The following is a 23,845-nucleotide window of genomic DNA, read 5'->3' on the forward strand; positions in this document are numbered from 1 at the left end:
CCAAAGCAGAGCCGAGTTGGCGTTCGAATGTGGATCCACTGTGTGTTATATCCAGGGTGATGTTGGGATTCGCATCCACAATATGCCACGTCCGGGATAGGAGTTCAATATGGAGCCGCCACACATAATACCCAGAGTGATGTTGGGATGCAGATCCACAATATACCACATCCGTTCGAGTTAGCGTTCGAGGGTGGATCTGCTGCGCATTATATCCAGAGCGATGTTCAGAGTCGGATCGACCAAACGTCACGATAGGGCTCGAAGCTGAACCAACAATGCGTTACGTGCAGAGATGCATTCTACGAGGGCTACCCACAAAGTAGATTACGTTTTGGAATTAAAAATAAATGAAGTATTGGAATTTTTTTTAATTATATACAGATGAAAGCCACACTTAAATACTACTTTTCTACATAGTTGCCATTTAAATTAAGGCACTTATTGTAGCGATGGACGAACTTGGAAATTCCTTCGTCGTAAAATTCGGCCGCCTGCGCCTTCAACCACGTGGTTACCTCTTCTTGAAGCTGTGCGTCGTCATCAAAACGCTGCATAGCCAACCACTTCCTCATTGCTGGGAATAAGTGGAAGTCACTCGGTGCCAGGTCGGGACTGTACGGCGGATGAGGAAACAACTCCCACCTAAAAGATTCGAGAACTTCACGATTGGCATTTGCCGTGTGGGCCCGGGCGTTGTCGTTAATCAGCAAGATCTTTGAGCCCAACTTTCCCCTGCGCTTGTTTTATATTGCTCTTCTGAGGTTGTGCAGAGTTTGGCAATACCTTTGAGAGTTTATTGTAGTGCCTCTTTCCAGGAAATCCACAAAAATCACACCTTTTCTGTCCCAAAAGACAGGTGCCATCAGCTTCCTTGCCGACATTGTCTACATGCATTTCTTGGGTTTTTGGGGCAGAATTTGTGTGTCCCCACTGAATTGAATGCAATTTTGTCTCGAAGTTCACATGCTTAACCCATGTTTCGTCAGCAGTAACGATGCGATCAGGTAATGAGTCGCCATCTTTCTTGCAAGCGTCCATCCGCTGATTTTTGTGAATCTCTGTCAAGATTTTTGGTATCCATCTTGCACAAAACTTGTGGTAACCAAGCTTTTCGGTAATGATTTCGTGCAACAAACTTCGTGAAATTTGTTGAAAACGGCTTTCACGGACCGCGGCATCGACTTTTGCGACAGGTTCGGCAGTCACTATGCCGGGTCTTCCACTTCGCTCTTCGTCGTGAACGTTAGTTCGGCCATTTTTAAATTTTATGACCCATTGACGCACTCCATCTTCAGTTATGTTGTCCCCATACACTTCACAAAGCTGCCGATAGATTTCTATCGTTGTACAGTTTTTTGCAGTCAGAAACCTTGTTACAGCAAGCACCACACTTCGCGGCATTATCAATTAACGCTGACATTTCAAACTGTCACAGTAACTCAACGGACTACAGCACGAACCTCTCACTAACACGGCAGGATGCCGACTGAGCGGCGGAATGCCATGACACCAAGATGGCCGCGCTAGCCCCGCCCCTAACGGACACAAACGAAAACGTAATGTACTTTGTGGATAGCCCTCGTATATTCGAAGTTGGGACCACCAGCGGGGCCAGTCATGGGCAGTGTATTAGAAGCATTAAAAAAAAAGGAGAAGACGGCTGGATTCGAAGGAACTCGGACGAACGGCGAATGTCAGCTCTACAGTGTGGGTCAGCAACGTCTGATCAAGTACAGTCTTGAAGGAAGTGTGTGTTTTTTTTTTTTTTTTTTTTTTGCTGTTGATAAAGTGTATTTTGATTCGTGACAACATATGTAAACTTAGACGATGGTACATAAATGCTGGCTTACGCCAGGCGAGATGTGATCACTCCAATCCAAGTCGGTAATTAGTATTTCTCGTCTACTCCAGCGTTCACTGTCTCAGGGTTGTGATTTTATCATCGTTGATGACCACCCGGTTTCGACAGTGGTGCTACTTTATTTCTGTATGTTGGAGAATTTCGGATTATTAATTTCCAGCATTGTAGTTTGGAGTTCCATGTGGGGACGAGCATAATCACATGCCGCACAGCATATCAGAGCTGTGGCAGCTAAGAAGTTTAACTTGATGCACGAACACCTTTTTTTTTCGTAGCGGTAGTGTCATGTCGGGTGTGTAACATAGTAGCTCTAATTATTTTGCCTTTTCTTTTATTTAATGTTTCATCGTTGAGCTTCTGTAAATGCGTTTGATTGAATAGATAACACAAAATGGTATACTCCTTTCTTTGTAAAAACTTTGGTGTCATGATTTGATTCTATGCAATGTAGTGTATCTGTCATTTAAATTCTTTGTCCCAATTGGAGGGAGACAAAACTTACTGTATATATTTGTAATTTGTTTAAACATTTTTTTTAGAAATGTCAATATGTGCGAAGGTTCTGTTTTATTTAAAATCTTTGTTCTCTGTTATGTAAACTGCTGACCTTCACTTAGGGTTCTCAGTTATTTTGTATGTAAAAGGTGTTGTGGCTCCCCTCGGGAACGGAACTGTGTAGCGCGCGCAAGTTATGGTTGGCCTAGGTAGAAATGTGGGACAAGAGTCTGTCAGGGACAAGCTATCAAACTGTGAACTGCCGTTTAAAAGTTGTATATTGTGCTGGTTCCGAGAGAGCTTTTTCCTGACGCTTTCCAATGCCTCAGATGGATGGATAAAGAACTGGAAGTATTCTGAAATTGGTATCTATCATCGCGACCAAGAAATGAGAGATCCCAGCAATTCTACCTGTAAATCCACCTACCAAAATGCAATCGCCACCACATTGCGCAATCACTGTAATGGAACACTATAGTAACGTACAGTGAAGGATCAGCTTATTGGATGTGTTAGTGTGATCAAATATAAGGTAATTTATAACTGAATTTATGTACCTACCTTGATTTTTTTCCTGATTACCTCTCAGGTTCCTCTCCATTTGAACTAAAGTGATTACCGAGTGTTCTTACTGAAAGAACATTAAAGCCCAGTGTTTTTCTAATTAATGCCTCTTGAACATAGTAAAAAGAAAGGTAATGTGGCAAGAGAGTGAGTTAAAGTAAATGATGCTTGCTGGTAATAATTTTCCTATTAAAACTGCTTATTAATATGTTGTTGCCAACTTCAGAATTAAAAGTTCTTAAGACTAAAGTTTTGGTTAGTAAATGATCACATTGCTGCCAGTTGTAAACCCCAGAAGGTGAGTCAGTATCTTACAAATATGTTAATTTTGTGTCTCACAGTAGTAAATGGGGAAAACTGCAGTTGTGGAAAGTTATATACTCATGCTTGCTAAACACTTGTTTCTTTTGGGTATCGAAAATGTATTGATAATGTAATAGGATCCACAGGTTATCCTTTATGCTCATGATAAATAACAATTAATAGAAAGACCACTATTTATGAAAACAATAATTTCTTTATTTAAAAAAAAACAGTGAGAAGTAACCTGCTAGTGAATTCCATTTAACTTTCATTCTAAATAGAAAAGTATTTAGCTGAGAGAGACTTAACCTGTGGCTAGTTCATAATTTTGCAATGAACTACATTTACAATTTTATCTCAGCTAGGAAAATGTTTGAAAAGTAATACTGAACCTATGTTCAATTTATGATTCTACAGTGAATATTAATAGTAATGTTATAAAGACCATTCAGTTTGAGTAATCCATGAAAGTAATAGTGTGTATTGTTATCTGTTATATTTATGATAGTAGTTTGTTCTGATCTGTTAACTCCAACCTTAAGCTGAACACACTGTATTCAGATGCCAGAGTTCATTGCACTCACGTGTGGCAAAGTATAGGTTGTGTTTGTCCGTTGAAGTTACTCATACCTATTTTCTTAAACAAGAATGTTAATCATTCTCTTGCCTAATTAGGCTGGCGACCATTTTCTTTATTCTTTAAACAGTGTAGCTAGGTAAAATATTATTTGTTACTGTTTGAATATTTACGTAATTCTGACTTTCACTTCCGATAAGCCACCTCCGTTAGGTACAACACGATCAATATAACAAAATTCCTCTCAGATGGTAACACTGCTCTGCTTCTTCATACCATAATTACTTGAATAAGAATAATTTCACTATACGAACTGCTTTCAGCTTTGAGGTTATGGTATAGTAGTAGCACACGGTAGTGTTACACGTGGCTTTTCCGTGACAGGACTATTTGTTCTGTTGGGCATACCACGTAATAATCCAAACTTGGTATTTGATTGCACAAGCTACGTAAATGCTGTTGCAGTGTTATAGGAGGAACGACTTACGGTCTCATGAGCTCCGTGAACCCTGATGAATCAAACTGGTAAATTGGTGTAAGGTATGTAACTACTGTACACCTATTAAACTGGAGATGCTGTGGTTTGTACTGTGTCAGATGAACGGCCTATACGCCTGCAATATTTCTCGGCACGCGAAGACATAATCTATGTGACCAAAAGTATCCGGACACCTGGCCGAAAATGACTTACATGTTCGTGGAGCCCTCCAACGGTAATGCTGGTATTCGATATGGTGTTAGACCATCCTTAGCCTTGATGAAAGCTTCCAGCCTCGCAGATATACGTTCATTCAGGTGCTGGAAAATTTCTTAGGGAATGGCAGCCCATTCTTCACGGAGTGCTGCACTGAGGAGAAGTATCGACGTCGGTCGGTGAAGCCTGGCATGAATTCGGTGTTCCAAAACATCCCAACGGTGTCTTATAGAATTCAGGTCAGGTCTCTGTGCAGGCCAGTCCATTACAGGGATGCTATTGTCGTGTAACCACTCCGCCACAAACCGGGCATTATGAACAGGTGCTCGATCGTGTTGAAAGATGCAGTCCCACCCCTGAATTGATCTTCAACAGTGGGAAGCAAGACGGTGCTTAAAACATCAATGTAGGCCTGTTCTGTGACAGTGCCACGCAAAACAACAAGTGGTGCAAGCCCCACCTTGAAAAATTCGACCACACCATAACACCACCGCCTCTGAATTTTACTGTTGGCACTACACACATTGGCAGATGACGTTCACCGGGCGTTCGTCATGCCCACTCCCTGCCATCGGGTCTCCACACCGTGTACCGTGATTGGTCACTCAACATTTTGGCACTGTGCAATCGTCCAATATTTACGCTCCTTACAACAAGCGAGGCGTCGTTTGGCATTTATATTTACTAGCGTGATGTCTGGCTTATGAGCAGCCGCTCGACCATGAAATCAAAGTTTTCTCACTTGCCGCGTAACTGTCATAGTACTTGCAGTGGATCCTGATGAAGTTTGGAATTCCTATGTGATGGTCTAGATAAATGTCTGCCTCTTACACATTACGACCCTCTACAACTGTCGGTGGTCTCTGTCAGTTAACAGACGAGGTCGGCCTGAACGCTTTTGTGCTGTACGGGTCCCTTCACGTTTCCACTTTACTATCACATCGGAAACGGTGGACCTAACGATGTTTAGGAGTGTGGAAATATCGCGTACAGACGTTTGACACATGTGACACCCAATAGCCTGATCACGTTCGAAGACCGTGAGTTGCGCGAAGCGCCCCATTCTGCTCTCTCACGATGTCTAACGTAGCTGGTATGGAGTACCCGGCCGTAGGTGGCAGTACAATGCATCTAATAAGAAAAACGTATGTTTTTGTGGGTGTGCGGATACTTTTGATCACATAGTGCATATGTATTAAAACAAAGTGAAAATGTACAATTTTGGTGTGTATGATATCTTGTGTAACACCACGGAACGCGCATCCGTGACAGAAGTTCGACGAATGTTGTAGCAGCGAACCGACCGCTGGCCACCGCAGAAGTCAGCAATGCTACAGTAGCGATAGGAAGCAGTCGGCCGCCGCTCTATTTTAACGAAGAGCACAGGTGATAATGCACCACCTGTCAAAAGACGAGATAGCGTTACGCATTTGTTCAGTTTTAATGAGCACGAGACAAATGCAGTAGTTCGCACTTGTCTCGTGCTCGACAATGTTGACTTCACACTATGTATCTAATCTTTTTATGTGACGGACATATCAACGCCTTTGAAAATGACGGAAAGTCGAAACGTGCAAGTTTGACGAAAAATAAGAATGTGGTCAAGACATTAGCAAAATTATAAAGAGCATCCAGATGTCTGCGGCGTCTCGTAGCATTTTCATGCAAATTACAGCTAATAGTAATTGAATTTTGTTGTAATATCGGACGTATCTGATTTTTGACGTACTGTTAGTTGCCTACAGCTTGCTCGGGGGTATATGGGGTTGTTTGTTGGTCTGTCAGTGGTGGATTAGGTTGTTTGAAGTGTATCGAAGGAGGTAACGACTCGAGTGCGTTTTCGTGTAATTTTCGACCCTAACATGTACGGTCCATACCATTTGGCTCGTTAGTTTGAATTGGCCCACGAACTGTTTAATAGATCGTACCCTTAGCCGATGTTGAGAGCGCAGCACAGTGAAGTGGAACCACTATGGAACCCCAAGTAACTAAACTGAGATTTCCAAAGTTAGAAGTCACTTCAAATAGGAAATTGTAGCGCAAGTGTGCGAAGAGACAGAGCTTTGCTTTGATTGTTAATTGCCAGGATCAAACAGGCGGTGCCATTCAGTATTTTTGTTTTATTTTTATTGATTCTATTATCACCGATTTGTGGAGAATTAATCTGTTGCTGGCACTCGATCACTTATGTCGGTAATACTGTATTGAAATACATTAAAAGCTTGCAATTAAATGATGCTACGTGACTGAAGTACAAAAAAGGGAATGTACTCTGAATTATTGTTATTGTAGATAGATGTAGTAGTTCTTATTGTAGTTTCATTAAATGCGCTAGGTTGATGTAGGTAAAGTCACCTGGAAAGAGAGGGAATATTTGTAGGATTTACCTAAATCAGGTATAGCAGTCAGGATCAGTAAATGAATTTGCTTAAGAAAAATTATAAATACTGTAATCTGGAAGCAGTAAAGAAACAAGAGTTCCTCTTTGAACGTTAAATGGTAACTGGCTCAAATGGCTCTGAGCACTTATGACTTAACTACTGAGGTCATCAGTCGCCCAGAACTTGGAACTAATTAAACCTAACTAACACAAGGACATCACACACATCCATGCCCGAGGCAGGATTCGAACCGCACGGCCACTCCGACCGACAAAATGGTAACTGCTAGTTGGTCGTAAATTAGGCTTTTAGTGAAATTAAATACGTAACTGGGAATGTCTGACATTTTCGTAGTTAACGTAAAAGATAGAAAAAAGGATAACAGAAAGTAAACCAGACTGATATTCTGAAAGATACTTTAGAGGACATAACAGTTGGTAACGAAGTTTAACAGTAATTAGGCATTGTCGTTGACATCCAAAGATCCTGTTATTTTTGCTAAAAATTACGACCAACTGACAACATGTGTAAGCTCTGATTACGACGTAGTGTTTAAAAAGGAAAAGGAGGAGGAATAAAAAGAGATTCATACATATCTATTATGTTTAATTATTTTTCAGAAAAGAAATAGAGAAAGAGTGATATTAACTTATATGATATAACTACCGCTATGTTTAACTAGAGATGAGTAATACCATTACTATTTGACATGAAGAAATTTTATCGCACTGAACAAATGATAGCGAGTCATTACTGTACACAAAAGATTTCTTAAAGGTATAGTTTTAGAGTTAATTTGAGCCTAAGCTACCAAAAGGTTAAGATTTTTACGGGTTAATTAGAAGTTTTTGTGACTCTTGTCCTCCCCCCATGAACCATGGACCTTGCCGTTGGTGGGGAGGCTTGCATGCCTCAGCGATACAGATAGTCGTACCGTAGATGCAACCACAAAGCAGGGGTATCTGTTGAGAGGCCAGACAAACGTATGGTTCCTGAAGAGGGGCAGCGGCCTTTACAGTAGTTGCGGGGGTAACTGTTTGGATGATTGACTGATCTGGCTTTGTAACACTAACCAAAACGACCTTGCTGTGCTGGTGCTGTGAACGGCTGAAAGCAAGGGGAAACTACAGCCCTAATTTGTTCCGAGGGCCTGCAGCTTTACTGTATGATTAAATGATGATGGCGTCCTCTTGGGTAAAATATTCTGGATGTAAAATAGTCCCCCATTCGGATCTCCGGGCGGGGACTACTCAAGAGGACGTCGTTACCAGGAAAAAGAAATCTGGCGTTCTACGGATCGGAGCGTGGAATGTCAGATCCCTTAATCGGGCAGGTAGATTAGAAAATTTAAAAAGGGAAATGGATAGGTTAAAGCAAGATATAGTGGGCATTAGTGAAGTTCGGTGGCAGGAGGAACAAGAGTTTTTGTCAGGTGAATACAGGGTTATAAATACAAAATCAAATAGGGGTAATGCAGGAGTAGCTTTAATAATGAATAAAACATATGAGTGCGGGTAAGCTACTACAAACAGCATAGTGAACGCATTATTGTGGCCAAGATAGAAACGAAGCCCACGCCTACTACAGTAGTACAAGTTTATATGCCCACTAGCTCAGCAGATGACGAAGAAATTGATGAAGTGTATGATGAGATAAAAGAAATTATTCAGAAAGTGACGGGAGACGAAAATTTAATAGTCATGGGTGACTGGAATTCGATAGTAGGGAAAGGAAGAGGAGAAAACGTAGTAGGTAAATATGGGTTGGGGGTAAGAAATGAAAGAGGAAGCCGCCTAGTAGAATTTTGCACAGAGCATAACTTAATCATAGTTAACACTTGGTTCAAGAATCATGAAAGAAGGTTGTATACATGGAAGAAGCCTGGAGATACTAGAAGGTAACAGATAAACTATATAATGGTAAGACAGAGATTTAGGACCCAGGTTTTAAATTGTAAGACATTTTCAGGGGCAGATGTGGACTCTGATAACAATCTATTGGTTATGAACTGTAGATTAAATCTGAAGAAACTGCAAAAAGGTGGGAATTTAAGGAGATGGGGCCTGGAGAAACTGACTAAACCAGAGGTTGTACAGAGTTTCAGAGAGAGCATTAGGGAACAATTGACAGGAATGGGGGAAACATACAGTAGAAGAAGAATTGGTAGCTTTGAGGGATGAAATAGTTAAGGCAGCAGAGGATCAAATAGGTAAAAACACGAGGGCTAGTAGAAATCCTTGGGTAACAGATGAAATATTGAATTTAATTGATGAAAGGAGAAAATATAAAAATGCAGTAAATGAATCAAGCAAAAAGGAATACAAACGTCTCAAAAATGAGATCAACAGGAAGTGCAAAATGGCTAAGCAGGGAGGACAAATATAAGGATGTAGAGGCTTATCTCACTAGGAGTAAGATAAATACTACCTACAGGAAAATTAGAGAGACCTTTGGAGAAAAGAGAACCACTTGTATGAACATCAAGATCTCAGATGGAAACCCATTTCTAAGCAAAGAAGGGAAAGCAGAAAAGTGGAACGAGTATATAGAGGGCGATGTAAGTGAGGACAATATTATGGAAATGGAAGAGGATGTAGATGAAGATGAAATGGGAGATACTGCGTGAAGAGTTTGACAGAGCATTGAAAGACGAAAGTCGAAACAAGGCCCGGGAGTAGACAACATTCCATTAGAACTACTGACAGCCTTGGGAGAGTCAGTCCTGACAAAACTCCACCATCTGGTGAGCAAGATGTATGAGACAGGCGGAATATCCCCAGACTTCAAGAAGAATATAATAATTCAAAACCCAAAGAAAGAAGGTGTTGACAGATGTGAAAATTACCGAACTATCAGCTTAGTAAGTCACGGCTGCAAAATACTAACGTGAATTCTTTACAGACGAATTGAAAAACTGGTAGAAGTCGAGCTCGGGGAAGATCAGTTTGGATTCCGTAGAAATGTTGGAACACATGAGGCAATACTGACCGTACTACTTCTTAGAAGATAAATTAAGGAAAGGCAAACCTACGTTTCTAGCATTTGTAGACTTAGAGAAATCTTTTGACAGTGTTGACGGCAATACTCTCTTTCAAATTTTGAAGGTGGCAGGGGTAAAATACAGGGAGCTAAAAGCTATTTAGAATTTATACAGAAACCAGATGGCAGTTATAAGAGTCGAGGGACATGAGAGGAAAGCAGTGGTTGGGAAGGAAGTGAGAAAGGTTTGTCGCCTCTCCCCGATGTTATTCAATCTGTAAATTGAGCAAGCAGCAAAGGAAACAAAAGAAAAATTCGGAGTAGGTATTAAAATCCACGGAGAATTAATAAAATCTTTGAGGTTTGCCGATGAGATTGTAATTCTGTCAGAGACGGCAAAGGAGTTGGAAGAGCAGTTGAACGGAATGGACAGTGTCTTGAAAGGAGGATATAAGATGAACATCAACAAAAGCAAAACGAGGATAATGGAATGTACTCGAATTAAGTCGGGTGATGATGAGGGAATTAGATTACGAAATGAGACACTTAAAGTAGGATAGGAGTTTTGCTATTTGGCGAGCAAAATGACTGATGATGGTCGAAGTAGAGAGGATATAAAATGTAGACTGGCAATGGCAATAAAGCGTTTCTTAAGAAGAGAAATTTGTTAACATAGAGTATAGATTTAAGTGTCCGGAAGTCGTTTCTGAAAGTATTTGTATGGAGTGTAGCCATTTTATGGAAGTGAAAGATGGACGATAAATAGTTTGGACAAGAAGTGAATAGAAGCTTTTGAAATGCGGTGCTATAGAAGAATGCTGAAGATTAGATGGATAGATCACATAACTAATGAGGAGGACTGAATAGAATTGGGGAGAAGAGGAGTTTGTGGCACAAATTGACTAGAAGAAGGGATCGGTTGGTAGGACATATTCTAAGGCATCAAGAGATCACCAACGTAGTATTGGAGGGCAGCGTGGAGGGTAAAAATCGTAGAGGAATACAGTAAGCAGATTCAGAAGGATGTAGGTTGCAGTAGGTACTTGGAGATCAAGAAGCTTGCACAGGATAAAGTAGCATGGAGAGCTGCATGAAACCAGTCTCTGGACTGAAGATCACAACAACAACAACATGACTCATGTTCGCTGCGAGTGGGATTTTTACGTCAGTTGAGAGTCAAATATGAGGCAGCAAGCTGTAATATGTGTCGCTGAGTGACGTGGGATGCACAGTTGGACTTCGAACATGCGGAGCTAACAGGTAGGTCTGCTATTCAATAGAGCTACGCACATCTCATAGATTTCTGCATCCTGATACAGGAAGTTTGTTTATGGTACTTTGTTTGAGACGTCAGGTATCTTCTCTCGCTGTTAACTGATGTGTTTTGTTTTGATTGGCACTACAGAGTCCCAAACCAAAGTAGCGGAGAATGTTTTGGCTTTTTCTTAACGTAAATTCTCTTACTGATTTTTGGTATGCAGTAGAGTAACAATTTAACATATATAATATTAGGAACAATACTGACAAGAACTTCTCAGTTCATACAGTTTTAAATTTGAATACAATTTCCTTCGTGACCATGTTGTGCCTTCGAACAATTTTTCATATGAGGAAAAACTTTCTTCTAGGGGCAATTTTTGTATTTCAGGAAAAACTGCAGCGTGTGTTCGGTGAATGCTGTAATTGTAAAACTATAATCTCGAGGAAGCAGCTGTTTCCAAACACAAATTCTTTTGTAGCGTGTCTCTGAGTATGCAACATGGGGCAGACGCCTTTAAAACGGATTGGCCGTGTGAACTGCCGGAGCCACTGCTCCTGCCACCCTTACAGTTCGTCAGAGTCCAAGCAGAGCAGCATACGCCGAGGTGACGAAACTCGTCGGATACCTCCCAATGTCGTGTCGGACCTCCTTTTGTCCGACGTACAGCGGCAGCTCGACGCGACATGGACCCGGCAAGTCGCTGGAAGTGCCCTGCACAAATTTTGCGCAACCCTGCTTCTACAGCCGTCCATAATTGCGAAAGTGTTGCAAGATTCTGTGCTAGAACTGACTTCTCGATTAAGTCCCATAAATGTTCGATAGCATTCGTGTTCGGCGATCTGGGTGGCCAAATCGTTCGCTCGAACTGTCCAGAGTGTTCTTCAAACGAATTATGAACAATTCTCTCCCTGTGACATGGCGCATTGTCATCCATAAAAATGCCACCGTTGTTTGGGAACATGAATTCGATGAATCGCTGCAAATGGTCTCCAAGTAGCCGAACATAACCAGAGGATCCGGTCCATCCCATGCAAACACAGCCGATACCATTACGGACGCACCACCAGCCCGCACAGTGCCTTGTTAACAGCTTCGGTCTATGACCACGTGACGCCTGTGCCTAACATTAGCTTTTGAAACGTCCCCTTAGAAAAATTAGTGAATTACTGTGCTGATAAATCTATACGTTATTTGATTTTCAAACAGCTGAGCAAAACTGAACGTACTCAGACATTAATCTGTTTACTTATTCTGATCATCACTAAACTCACACACAATATTTTTAGCGCAACGCAATCTGACTTTTAATAATCCCTACAAAAGAATGGCCCTGACTAACAATAACCTATACCCTTCATGAATCACTTACCTCACAAAAATCTTCGTTACTCGAACTACTGCAATACAGCGAGCGCCAATACTGCCAGCTAAATAAAAGATTCTAACTACTGAAGTCACTAACTACTGTTAGGCATAGTTAGCAAATGAAAGATTTTGATAAAGATCAAACAATGTATTTACCTCAATAGTGTTCAAAAGTCATAATATATATATATATATATATCAGTTCGTGACATCCAGTCTTACAAATTTACTGTCTCTGATGGACACACGTCCAGATCGTCCGCTCTCAAAACTCCGCCATCTCACTCCCCACATCCACCATTGCTGGCGGCTCACCTCCAACTGCGTAACGCTACGCGCTGTTAACAGCCAACTGCCCAACACTACAATAGCGACTATTTCAACAATGCCCACCAACCACAGACTGCACACAGCGCAGCCAGTGATTTTCTTACAGAGCGCTAGGTGACGTTACCAACATAAAAACCTAAACAGCCTACTTATACACTCCTGGAAATGGAAAAAAGAACACATTGACACCGGTGTGTCAGACCCACCATACTTGCTCCGGACACTGCGAGAGGGCTGTACAAGCAATGATCACACGCACGGCACAGCGGACACACCAGGAACCGCGGTGTTGGCCGTCGAATGGCGCTAGCTGCGCAGCATTTGTGCACCGCCGCCGTCAGTGTCAGCCAGTTTGCCGTGGCATACGGAGCTCCTTCGCAGTCTTTAACACTGGTAGCATGCCGCGACTGCGTGGACGTGAACCGTATGTGCAGTTGACGGACTTTGAGCGAGGGCGTATACTGGGCATGCGGGAGGCCGGGTGGACGTACCGCCGAATTGCTCAACACGTGGGGCGTGAGGTCTCCACAGTACGTCGATGTTGTCGCCAGTGGTCGGCGGAAGGTGCACGTGCCCGTCGACCTGGGACCGGACCGCAGCGACGCACGGATGCACGCCAAGACCGTAGGATCCTACGCAGTGCCGTAGGGGACCGCACCGCCACTTCCCGGCAAATTAGGGACACTGTTGCTCCTGGGGTATCGGCGAGGACCATTCGCAACCGTCTCCATGAAGCTGGGCTACGGTCCCGCACACCGTTAGGCCGTCTTCCGCTCACGCCCCAACATCGTGCAGCCCGCCTCCAGTGGTGTCGCGACAGGCGTGAATGGAGGGACGAATGGAGACGTGTCGTCTTCAGCGATGAGAGTCGCTTCTGCCTTGGTGCCAATGATGGTCGTATGCGTGTTTGGCGCCATGCAGGTGAGCGCCACAATCAGGACTGCATACGACCGAGGCACACAGGGCCAACACCCGGCATCATGGTGTGGGGAGCGATCTCCTACACTGGCCGTACACCACTGGTTATCGTCGAGGGGACACTGAATAGTGCACGGTACATCCAAACCGTCATCGAACCCATCGTTCTACCATTCCTAGACCGGCAAGGGAACTTGCTGTTCCAACAGGACAATGCACGTCCGCATGTATCCCGTGCCACCCAACGTGCTCTAGAAGGTGTAAGTCAACTACCCTGGCCAGCAAGATCTCCGGATCTGTCCCCCATTGAGCATGTTTGGGACTGGATGAAGCGTCGTCTCACGCGGTCTGCACGTCCAGCACGAACGCTGGTCCAACTGAGGCGCCAGGTGGAAATGGCATGGCAAGCCGTTCCACAGGACTACATCCAGCATCTCTACGATCGTCTCCATGGGAGAATAGCAGCCTGCATTGCTGCGAAAGGTGGATATACACTGTACTAGTGCCGACATTGTGCATGCTCTGTTGCCTGTGTCTATGTGCCTGTGGTTCTGTCAGTGTGATCATGTGATGTATCTGACCCCAGGAATGTGTCAATAAAGTTTCCCCTTCCTGGGACAATGGATTCACGGTGTTCTTATTTCAATTTCCAGGAGTGTAGTTTTACGAACTGAAAGCGGGACTCTTCTGATCAAGCCACGTTTTTGCAGTGATGGGTGCAACCGATATGGTCACGACCCTCGGAGATGCGCAGCAGCCGACGCCGTCCTGTTAGCAAAGGCACTCGCGTCGGTAGTCTGCTGCCACAGTCCATTAAAGCCAAATTTTACCGCACTGTTGTAACAGGCATGTTCGCCGTACTTCCCACACAGATGTCTTAGGTTATTTCACTCACATCTGCTAGTCTGTTAGCAGTGACAACTGTATGCAAACACAGCTGTTCGCGAACGTTAAGTGAAGGCAATCCACCATTGCGTTGTCCATGGCGAGAGGAATGCGTTAAATTTTGTATTCTCGGCACGCTCTTGACAATGTTGATCTCCGAACATTGAATTCCCTAACAATTTCCTGGGGCAATTTTTGTATTTCAGAAAAAACTGCAGCGTGTGTTCGGTGAATGCTGTAATTGTTGTGGTGACTTGGCAAGACAGCCAAGCCACTCGGAGGTAGCCGAAAGGCACGCGTTTAGCTCACGCAGACTGGCGTGAGGTCTGGAACAGTTAAGGGAATTAATAGTAGCAAATAAAGTACGTAGTTGATGTAATACTTAACTTTAATCCATAATTGGAGAACATCGCTCTTGTTGATACATCAATAATAATCTCAATATAAACTGGTAATGGCGCCTTGCTAGGTCGTAGCAAATGACGTAGCTGAAGGCTACGCTAACTATCGTCTCGGCAAATGAGAGCGTATTTGTCAGTGTAGCATTGCTAGCAAAGTCGGCTGTATAACTGGGGCGAGTGCTAGGAAGTCTCTCTAGACCTGCCGTGTGGCGGCGCTCGGTCTGCAATCACTGACAGTGGCGACACGCGAGTCCGACGTATACTAATGGACCGCGGCCGATTTAAAGGCTACCACCTAGCAAGTGTGGTGTCTGGCGGTGACACCACAATTGTAAAACTATAATCTCGAGGAAGCAGCTGTTTTGAAACACAAATTCTTTTGTAGCCTGTCTCTGAGTATGCAACATGGGGCAGAGAACAATATACCTTTGCCTCACGTAGGTCGCAGGAGGCACTGTCGATAGACGAGCACCGAGTGCGCCAGAATGTAGTCAGTGTTGAGAGTCCGAAGAAGTAAGTTGTTGTCTGCTAAGCGAGCAGGGCGGATTTGGGCAGGACGGCCGACCGCACTTAACAATTGTTTAACGGCTGTGTGCGTCACCCAACGCCGTGGGCCTGACCTCCATCAAATACGGAGATGGCATTAACTGAGCGATTTGTTTATGTGTTTAAGTGTTGATTTGTGCACCGTGATTACGTGACAACTGCGCTGGGCCCTCGCGATTTTGACTGCAGTGTGGACTGTGCATTCAGAGCCACATGAAGAATATTGTGTGATGACATTAATAGGCGACCTGTGACGTGTTAACCGTTGTTACTTTGTCAGATGAAGGGAGTAACTACTTAATTCGTGCTGTTTAGACAATAGATAAATGACATTAACAACAAAGTGTGTACCAATTATTGCCACCTGACATCCTAATTAGCTTTGTTGGATGAAACAACTCCCTTGCAAATATTAACCGATCAGCATTTATCAATCGCACACCCTCAGTCTATTCGAAACTGTTAGTCAATAACGCTGGTTAACTAAAGGACAGACGATAGCAAAATGTGAACAACAATTAATGGTTTAATCGTGCTTATTGGGAAAGAACATTCGCAGTATTAAGACAATAAGCAAAAGTTCAAATGGTAACGAAAACTTCACGCTAGTTTATGTGTCTATGAACAATTGAAAAATTGCCTGAAAAATGATCTTTGAGAAACAGTAGTTTATAACAAATTACATTGCGACAATCTGTGTAAGAAATTTCGGACGGTGTATTACTACGTAATTCCAAAATTGCGGGATAATAGAACCTTATAACATCTCATAATTAAAAGTAATGAGCAGTATTAAACGACAGGGATAGTGTTAATAAAATGTATTGTGGAATACAAATATGGAAATTCGTGTGAAAAACAGAGCAATGTGAATATTAACGGGAGACAGGTAGAAATTATCGCTACGTAACCAATCCTATATTCGTTACAGGCGTATCAGAGAAGTGCTGTACTGTGACTGTACACACGGAACTGGCTTTAAAATCGCGAAAATTGATGTGGACCCATAAACTGATACGTAGGCAATAATGCGAGTGACTAATGTTATTGTTGAGCAACGTCACGAAGACCAGCCCGGCAGCCACATCAAAGAACGTCAGTCAGGAAGTAGTCTGACACAGCACCACTTCCAGCTGTGTGAGAGTTTCGATGGCATAGACAAACTACACCAAGCAGCGACGAACACGCCACAAAAGCTGACATCTGGTGGCAAAGCTACTATCTTGTCCGCAGCGCCATCTGGCCACCGATCAGCGAACTTCAACGACAACATCTCCACGCATCACGCCGCGCAGCCAGCGACAGCGACGATCGGCCAACAGTCGCCGCATGGAACGAGGCAATGGCACCGACAGCAGCGGCGGCGACTCGACCAGTAGCGCATAGTATTAATTGGTGATATTTTATTTTTGCTGCTTTGCTGTGAGGTGATGAATATTGCCATCTGTTTAATTCTGATAAGTTGGTGAGACATTTTTTTATCCAGTGCTAGTTGAATTACTGCTATCATTATTTTGTTTAAATTGTCAGGTGATCAAGTGTGTTAAGGTTAACCAAGCGTTAAGTTATAGTATTGCTGGTGTGTAATATACTTAACTAAACATGTCTACTGAATCCAAGCAGGAGATTTCAGAAGAAGAAGATGAGCAGATGGAGATAGGACAGGAGAATAAAGGTGATTCAGGAATCAGTAACTGTGGACAGTCAATAGGAAGCCCATTAGCACATTCCACCAATTACCTCAAGACATCAATTAAACCCAGTAGTAGAAAATCAAACATTGTAGAGGGATGACAGCAAGAGATGTGATTGGCGATGTGGTGTCACCACCAGACACCACAGTTCCTAGGTGGTGGCCTTTAAATCGGCCGCGGTCCATTAGTGTACGTCGGACCCGCGTGTCGCCACTATCAGTGATTGCAGACCGAGCGCCGCCACACGGCAGGTCTAGAGAGACTTCCTAGCACTCGCCCCAGTTGTACAGCCGACTTTGCTAGCGATGGTTCACTGACAAAATACGCTCTCATTTGCCGAGACGATAGTTAGCATAGCCTTCAGCTATGTCATTTGCTACGACCTAGCAAGGCGCCATTACCAGTTACTATTGATGCTGTAAAACATGTACCGTCAAGAGCGATGTTCACCATTTATGGATTAAAGTTAAGTATTCCACAGCTATTTCCTTTTTTGCTAGTCTAATTTCCTTGACCTGTTCCAGACCTCACGCCAGCCTGCGTGAGCTAAAACGTGTGCCTTTCAGCTTCCTCTCATACCGGGTTGGCTCTCTTGCAAATCCACAACAGGCGATATTAGAAAAAACTGAAGCCACCAATAAGGAAATCAGAGCCACCAAGAAGAAAATCAAGGAAGACAATGAAACAACCCAAGAAAAGATTGAAGCCAAAATTGAAGCTACCAATCAGAAAATAATACCAACGCCATCAATGAGAAGATTCAGATGACATTACGAGAAGAAGAAAATTTGAAGAGAGAATTACAGGATTGTAATGAAAGGGTGAGGGAAGATTGCGAGGAGACAGAACGCAGATTCCAGAAGAGCATAAACCCACTCCAAGAAGATACAAAGAAGGTAGAAGAGGATATAACTGAGAAAGCCCATGAAGAGGTTCAAGAAACTAAGGAAGAATTAGGGGGAAGGATTGAAGAGATAATGCAGCTTCAACAGCAATGTGAAGTAGCTATTAAGGGACTAGGCAACAAGCAGACTGAATTGGCTCAAAATACACAAAATGCAATAGCAGTGCAGAGAGAAGAAGATAACAGGAGAATTGCACAGGATATGCAACATATACAAAGCGAAATCCAACAATCAGAAACGAAAACTAAGGAGATTGACAGGAATATCAGTAACGCAACACTAGCTTTATGAAAAGGTAAAGTGATAACATTAATGAGTGGTGATAATAGACATGCACACGCTCATGTCGGAGAAAAATATAAGCCAAAGGGAGCACTGCACCCGACGATTTTTATGAAATGGCTGAGAGGTATTTTTCCACCACATTTTCGGGACAAAAGCAAAATTCAGTTTGCAATAGATAGAATGGAAGGTGAAGTACATGGGGAGGGAAGAAGAAAGACGAAGTTAATAGTCATGAGCAGTTTGAAGGTGAATTTCTAAGGAAGTACTGCTCAAAGAGCCATCAATATGTAACACTGGAAAACCTGCTCCATTGCAAGTCTCTTAATAACTGGAGATGTACCTTTAGAGAATTTGCTGAGCATTTATGGAAACTGAATGAAAATTTAGAGCAACTCTTAAATGATGAGATCATGATTTCTGCAATTAAGAGAACATTAAGCCAGAGGGTGCAAGAAACCTTGCCTGGAAGTCTGACTAAAGATAGAGATGCCCTAATGGAGATACTGGTGCAATAGGAGTCCACACGTGGGCAAGAGAATAGTGAAGAAGGAGAGAAGGGCCAAAGTAATGATAATTACCAATGGAATCACGTTAATAATAAATCGTTGAACCGAGGAAGAAGAGATTATCATGGGAGTAGGGGCCATGGAGATGGATGTTAGTTCCACTGCGATTCTAGAAGAGATGAGAAATACAAGGGAATATGAGAGAGAAGCTGGCAGACGAAGAAATAGTGAGGCCCAAGATCAGGAAGTAAGGAGTTTGGTAAACTAGACCATGCTTCTGATGAGGTCTGGTTGAGAGTGGGACAAAAGAGGACCCATATAAATCTGATTAGGCATGATGATGGTGATCTGAGAGAAGACCTCATGAAGGAAAAGGAACAGAGTTCCAAAGAACTGACACTACCTGTAGTTAGGATAGAGATGTGTGGATTAGATGTTGATGCCCTACTTGACACTGGGAGTGAAGTGTGTACTATATTTCAAAAGCTATACGAACAGGTACTGAGTACTAACGCCAGCATACCTAGTTTTCCTGTAAATGGCGTCTGAGTTGTAAATGCTGTAGTTGTCAAAAAAAGCACATTAAGTAACAAGCATTGATTGGATTTGAAGTAGAGACAGAAGTGTATGAAGTGACATTTTTGGTGGTACCAAGTCTTAACATGGAATTGACTGGTTGAACGAAATAGAAGCAATCATGAATTTCGATGAAGGCACAGCGAGTGTAAAAGGATGTAAGAGAGAAATGTGGGAATTGACCTTTGTAGAAAGTAAGAAGTCAGAAGAGGAAGAAGAATTTCAACAGGTGACTTTGCATTATGAGGAGGGGCCTACAGAAGAACAACAGGATGATGAGGAAGTATTGATATTCTACAAGGGATTGGCACAAGCAGATCAACCTAGTGAAGATTCTGTCGGCAAGAAACTAGAAGATATGACACATTTGGATGAAGGAACAGCAAAGTTTTCTCTCAGTAGGCAGGAGTCATGAAAGGGGTAGAATTTAAATTGAAATTTAAGGAACACAAGCCTTTCAATGTTAAACAAGACTCCATCCCTCAGACTAAAAGGCAAATGGTAGAAGAGGAAATACAAAGAATGGTTGACCTTGGGGTTATTGAGAGAACCAATGTTCCATTATTTGTAGTAGGCAAAAAAGATGAGAAAGGTGAGAATAGTTTTGGTGAACTAGAGCAAGAAAAGCTAGAAACGCTAGAAGAATTAATACAAAGGTTTAGGGGAGCAAAGATACTTAGTAGCATTGACCTGACTGAGGGTACTGGCAAATACCCCTGAGTCACGTAAGTATACTGCTTTCAAGTATGCTGGCATAAGTTATAATTTTAGAGTATAGCCATTTGGGCATAATGTGACTGTTTCGGAATTCGAGCATTGGTCAAGAATTGTGGTGAAGAATTACTTAAGAAGGTTACTGTTTACATGGATGATATATTAATTGCTAGTAAGACATGGGAAGAACATTCAGAGAAACTCGAGGGAGTTTTGCAGGCATCTGAGGATGACAGCAAACTTGGATGAGTCACAATCTGGTAAACCCCAGATAAAGTTCTTGGGACTCATAACTATGGAACAGGGTATTTACCCTGGCCCAACTAAGCTCGAGACAATTAGGCAATTTCCAGGTCTTCATAACAAAAGGCAACTGAGAGCATTCTTCAGTGGCTGTGAGTTCTATCAGAAATTCCTGAAGGAACAGGTACCCACTGCCCCAGATTGAGAACACTTACTAAAGCCAAAATGACCTGGCACTGGAATGACGAATGTCAAGAAGAATTTGAAAGGATGAAAGAAGCGTTGTGTAATGCAGATATATTATGCCATTCTGATTTCTCTAGAGACTTTTATTTGGGAGCAGATAGCTCAGATTATGGACTAGGTGTACATTTATACCAGATTGAGAAAGAAGGAGATATCGAGTTGATAAATACTATAGCGTTTGATAGCAGAAGCTCGAATCCATGGGAAAAGAGATATAGCATTATAGCATTGTACATAAAAAACAGTATTCTATTTGAGTTCATAGATGTATCATGGCACTGCATTGAACAGATATTTGAATTTTGTGCAGGGGCAATTAAATTCAGTGAAACTAAACTTGTAATTGTTGTTCTTTATAGGTCCCCTAAATCAGAGCATTTCTGCTGCAGCTAGAGAGGGTTCTCGATTCACTTTGTAGGAACTACCAGAAATTGGTTATAGGTGGTGACTTGAAAATAAATTTTGCATATGATGCTGCAAGAAAAAGGATGTTGATAGTTCTCCTAAATTCATATGATCTGATGCCGATTGTGTTTTTTTCCAACCAGGGTGCAGGGGAAAAGTAGAACAGCCATAGACAATGTTTTTATTAATTCTTCATTACTAGATGGGCATTCTGTTAGTAAAGGGGACGAATGGCCTTTCAGACCATAATGCACAAATTTTAGCACTAAAATGCTTTTGTACTCAAACAAATGTCACATATAACTATAAACTATGTAGGAAAGTTAATGCTATAGCAATAGAGCTTTTCAAACCTTATCAAGGAACAAGAGTGGGAGGATATTTATAGTGCAGATAACATAGATGATAAATATAACGTTGACCTTGACACATTTCTCATGCTCTTTGAGAGTTACTTTCCATTAGAATGTTTTAAAAGGGGTACTAGCAGTAATAGGCAACCTGGGTGGCTGAAGTTATCATTGTAGAGTGGGATAGGGGTATCCTGTTGAATACAGTGGGTATTACATCAAAATGTAGTCTAATCAAGGTACAGTAGCCCATTACACACAGTATTTAAGGTGCTTAAAAATGTTATTAGGAAGGCAAAGAGTATGTGAATGCAAATAGAATAGTTAGTTCACAGGATAAAACTAAAACCATATGGTCAGTTGTGAAGGAAGTGTTTGGTCAGCAGCACAAGTTCAGTGACATAAAGTCAGTTCATAGTACAGATATTTCTGTTACCAATAAATCAGATAGCCCTATCTGTATAGATTTAATAATCATTTTCAGAACACTGCTGGTGAATAAAAAATATTTAGTTTCTACAGGGAATCATATAACTCTCATGGCAAATGCCTTTCCGAGATTGATGTCTGAAATACTCGTCTGTGATACAGCCAAAGAGGAGAAAGAGTCAATAATTAAATCATTTAAAGACTAAGCACTCTCATGGATATGATGAGTGCCCAGCGGAATATTAAAGTACTGTGCTGCATACGTTAGCCCTGTATTTAGCCATATTTGTAATTTTTCCTTTAGGAATGGTCAATTTCCTGAACGATTAAAGTACTCAGTAGTAAAGCCGCTTTAGAAAAATGGAGAAAAGGATAATGTAGACAATTTTATGCATATTTCCATGTCATCAGTGTTTGCTAAACATATTGAAAATGGTATGTAAGGATAATTGATCATCACATGATTTGCTATCAAATGTACAGTTCAGCTTTAGAAGTCGTTTATGTTGTCTTTTCTCTGTGAGGTACTGAATGGGTTAAACAAAAGGTATCGAACGCTAGGCATATTTTTCGATTTAACTAGGGCATTTGATTGTGTTAATCACAAAATATTGCTCCAGAAGTTGGAGCATTCTGGGATATGTGGAGTAGCTCATAATTTATTTAAACATAATTTAAAAGAATTTTTGGTGGCCAACTCCTTCTATTCCATCCATGAATTTCTCAACAAATGCAGTAGACCATTTTAACGAAAATTCATTACACTTTAATAGTACTACCTACTGTGTGAATGATATATGTATGGAAAGCAGATGTAAGTCTGAAGTCTATAAATAGTGGAAGTTTAATTTTAAATCTTGTACATAATTTGACTGTTCTTAACTTTGGCAATACTTGGTTGTAATAGCCAAGTAACTAGCTACTGTGTGAATGATGGTTTTAATGAAAGCAGATGTAAGTATTAATCCTGCAAATATTAAATGTTTAATTTTCATCCATGTACATAATTTTACTGTTTATTGACTGAAGATGATTAAAATAAATGAAAATCAAGTTTTTCTAATTTCATTTTTGTAATGTGTTTGTCAGACATGTTCCACTCCCAGGACGATCCCCTCTTTTGTGGGTCTATGGAATGAATAATAAATCTAATGTAATCTAAACCTCTTACTTTAGCGACAGACAGCAATAGGTCATTATTCACAATATTGAGAATGGCTGTGATGAGGGGTCTGAGTGGGGCACACTCAAGTGTGGGAGGGGGGGGGGGGTGCCCCAGGGATTAGTGTTGGGGCCACTCCTGTTCCTTACTTACATTAATGATATGCCCTCTAGTATTAAAGGTAACTCTAAAATATTTGTGTTTGCTGATGACATTAGCTTGGATTAGCTTGGTAGTAAAGGATGTTGTGTGCAACACTGTCCCAGTTTCAAATAGTACAGTTCATGAGCTACATTCAGGCTTGTATAATATAAACTAACTGTGTGTCATCCAAAGCTGTGGACCTGACCTCCAGCAAGTACGGAAATCACAGAAAGCCTCAGTTTTTATAGTTTCTAACACACAATTCAACAAAACCTGACGTTTTAATTTCGCAGAATGAGCATATGATTAGTGGAACTGAGCAGTTCAGATTTCTAGGTGTTTAGATAGACAGTAAACTGTAGTGGAAAGCCCACATTCAGGATCTTATTCAAAGACTTAATACTGCAATTTTAGTATTCTAATGGTATCTAAAATAAGTGGTCATTCGACTCGAAAATTAGTCTTATGTTTTGGGTTAACCGTTGCTATTCTAAAAGGATATTTTTGGCTAAGAAACAGGTGGTTTGGGCAATAAGTGATGTAAGTTCACGAACCTCATTCACGAATTTTGACACTGGCGTCAGTGAATATATTCCTTACTAACATTTCGTGTTGACGATATT

This window comes from Schistocerca americana, chromosome 9 (genome assembly GCF_021461395.2).
Source record: "Schistocerca americana isolate TAMUIC-IGC-003095 chromosome 9, iqSchAmer2.1, whole genome shotgun sequence".
NCBI classification, from domain to species: Eukaryota; Metazoa; Arthropoda; class Insecta; order Orthoptera; family Acrididae; genus Schistocerca; species Schistocerca americana.